Source organism: Muntiacus reevesi, chromosome 16 (genome assembly GCF_963930625.1).
Source record: "Muntiacus reevesi chromosome 16, mMunRee1.1, whole genome shotgun sequence".
Lineage (NCBI taxonomy): Eukaryota > Metazoa > Chordata > Mammalia > Artiodactyla > Cervidae > Muntiacus > Muntiacus reevesi.
In genome coordinates, this window is record NC_089264.1 from 49,513,441 (window position 1) to 49,516,902 (window position 3,462).

General features: G+C 39.7%; 1 non-coding gene across 1 annotated transcript; it reads right to left on the reverse strand.

Moving 5' to 3' along the window:
• Positions 1–2,813: 2,813 nt before the first annotated feature.
• Positions 2,814–2,884, reverse strand: TRNAG-GCC (transfer RNA glycine (anticodon GCC)). Its single transcript has one exon. It is a non-coding gene; the product is annotated as a tRNA-Gly (tRNA).
• Positions 2,885–3,462: the final 578 nt, after the last annotated feature.

The following is a 3,462-nucleotide window of genomic DNA, read 5'->3' on the forward strand; positions in this document are numbered from 1 at the left end:
CTATATACACAATATATAGATACACATATATATATGAGAAACTTTTCTAGTTTATAACAGAGTAAAATAAACAGTGTCCATGACTTGAGAAGAATAACTGCTAGTATGCTAGCATCCATTTTGTCTGCTACTTATATGCCTGAAATTTGCATTAGTTTGTTTGTTTGTTTTTTATCTAACTTTTCTTAATATGATTGGTAGTCAATCTGGAGTAGATTTGAGCCAGACTTTGGAACCATAATCCATCCATGATGATACAGGTCAAATTCACTGGGGAATTTACACCATTACAGGCAATCTGAAAATGCGCTTTCATTTGAATAGCTGTGTTCAAGCCCAGGACATGCTGGGGTTTGCCATTTTTGGCTGCCATCACAATTACCCCTATCAGTGTCTATGCACAGATGCTGAGTGTGGGTAACTATTGTTGGCCAGTTATACTGGCGGTTCATACAAATGAATAATCACTGGCTCATGATCACCTCAACTCCCCAGATCACTGGAAAGGCCCAGCTGGGCTGAGCAAAAAATCGAGCTAATGAGACAGATTGTTTTTTCCCAGCGTGGTAATTCATAATACAAGGTTTTCACACTGCTGTCTTTTAAAAAGTTTATCTTAAACTTTGAAATTTATTTAAATGTTTTCAGTCTTATCTTATTAATGAAAAATAATGTCATTATGTATATAGGGTGTAAGAGACATTCAGTTAGGGAGTTAAGATTCTGAAATACATACTTGAATGGAACATTACTTTTTCTATGATATGTTGTACAATTGCTAATGAATAGCATTAGTCCAGCTGCTTACTGTGAAATTGCCACTCTTACATCATGCCTGAAATAAAATAAGGAACACAAAGACTGTTATTAAAGCTGAACAGAAATTCTATTTTTGAGTGACCCAATCTAGGTAACAGCAGCTAAGTAACAAAGTAAACATCATTAGTGAGTTTGTCAGTGTATATTTACATTTTGCTACCTCTTCTCCACACCATTTTAAAAGTTTCTGAGGGTACAGCTTCCTTTTTATGCTTAAATTCTTATCTATAATTTACTGGGCCATCAGCATTAAGAGGATATGTGCACCATATTTAGCATTTCACTATATAAAGAACCAGACATGGAGTAATGGGGGAAAGGATAACTTTAATGTGCTCCCATCAGAAAGGATGATGGTATTGAACACAATGTCCCTAGATGCTATGAAAGTGAGAAATTTTTAAGAATGAGAAAAACATAGCCATTGCAAAGATGAAAAAGCAAGCCCCCTCCTCTGCGCTCTTCAAAACCGGACAGTTATCCAATGCACATGGTACATGGAAAGATATTAGGTTTTTTTTAAAGATTGAGATGGTTTAAGAGTATAACGCTTCCCAGGTGGCACTAGCACAAACAATAAATGCTGGAAAGGATGTGGGGAAAAGCGACCCTCTTACACTGTTGGTGGGAATGCAAACTAGTGCAGCCACTGTGGAGAACAGTGTGGAGATTCCTTAAAAAACTGGAAATAGAACTGCCATATGACCCAGCAATCCCACTCCTGGGCATACACACTGAGGAAACCAGATCTGAAAGAGACACATGTACTCCAATGTTCATTGCAGCACTGTTTATAATAGCCAGGACATGGAAGCAACCTAGATGCCCATCAGCAGACGAGTGGATAAGGAAGCTGTGGTGCATATACACCATGGAATATTACTCGGCTATTAAAAAGAATGAATTTGAATCAGTTCTAATGAGATGGATGAAACTGAAGCCTTTTATACAGAGTGAAGTAAGTCAGAAAGGAAAACATCAATACAGTATATTAATGCATATATATGGAATTTATAAAGGTGGCAACAATGACCCTATATGCGAGACAGCAAAAGAGACACAGATGCAAAGAACAGACTTTTGGACTCTGTGGGAGAAGGCGAGGGTGGGATTATCTGAGAAAATAGCATTGAAACGTGTATGTTATCACATGTGAAACAGATTGCCAGCCCAGGTTTGATGCATGAGACAGGATGCTCAGGGCTGGCGCACTGGGATGACCCTGAGGGATGGGATGGGGAGGGAGGGGGGAGGGAGGGTCAGGATGGGGAACACATGTACGCCCACAGCTGACTCATGTGAATGAATGGCAAATACCACCACAATGTTGTAAAGTAATTAGCCTCCAACTAAAATAAATTTTAAAAAAAGAAAAAAGAGGGAGGGGACATATGTATACCTATGGCTGATTCGTGTTGACGTATGACAGAACCTAACAAAATATCATAAAGAAATTTTCTTCCAGTTAAAAAGAAGTTAAAAAAGAAAACAAAACAAAAAAAGAACCTGCTTGCCAATGTAGGAGACACCGGTTCAATCTCTTGGTCAAGAGGATCCCCCGGAGGAGGGCAAGGCCACCACTCTGGCATTCTTGCTTGGAGAATCCCTTGGACAGAGGAGCCTGCTGGACCATAGTACAGAGGGTCGCCAACAGCGCGGCATGGCTGAAGCGACAGCATGCACGCAAGAGCACAAAGCAGGAAATGTCCTAAGGCCTTTTTATCTCGGACTTCCAAGTGTAATTTAAAGGAGGGCTCTCTTTTCTAATTAGGAAGTCATTAAGAATTGCCCTTGAAGTTGCTTTCTTTCTACCAGAGCAATACCATATTTCTTTCATGACTACTGTTGTTACTATACTGGTGGTGGTGGTTTAGTCACTAAGCTGTATCTGACTCTTGTGACCCCATGGACTATAGCCCACCAGGCTCCTCTCTCCGTGGGCTTCTCCAGGCAAGAATACTGGAGTGGGTTGCCATTCCCTTCTCCAGAGCATCTTCCCAGCCCAGGGATTAAACCTGTGTCTCCTGCTTGGCAGGCAGATTCTCTACCACTGAGCCACCTGGGAAGCCCGTTACTATCGACAAATTTAGTTTTTTTTTTTTTTTTCTTTTTTAAAGCAGTTGTTTACTTTGGCCTCGAAGATGCAGTGGTATGTTGGTTTTTCCTTCTACCTTCCCCATCTCTATTTAGCATTCTTCTTCAGCTGCACCTTGAATATCAGAATTTCTTCTATCCGCAACTCTTCTTTCTTTTCACTTTGTACACTTGGCCCAGGTAATTTCACTTACTAATACTATAATCTATCAACATACTAATCACTTTTTGATCAATACCTTCTCTCACCTGAGTTTTAGTCCTAAATAGCCAAATGATAATCCAGCTTGAAATTACAGTAAAACCCTAACATTCGCCATCATCATTCTCTCCCCATACTTATTTCTTCTTGGTGTTCTCTGTCAGCAACTCTATGTGCCCAGATCAATAAGGAAAACTTGGACACATCATTGATTTCTTCCACTCTCCCATGCCACACATCAAATCAACCACCAAGTCAAGATAAATCTTGCATAATTCTGTCGACATTTCACAGCACTGTTTCCCATTAACTTAGCAAAACACCAGCAACTTTTTTAATATACATTA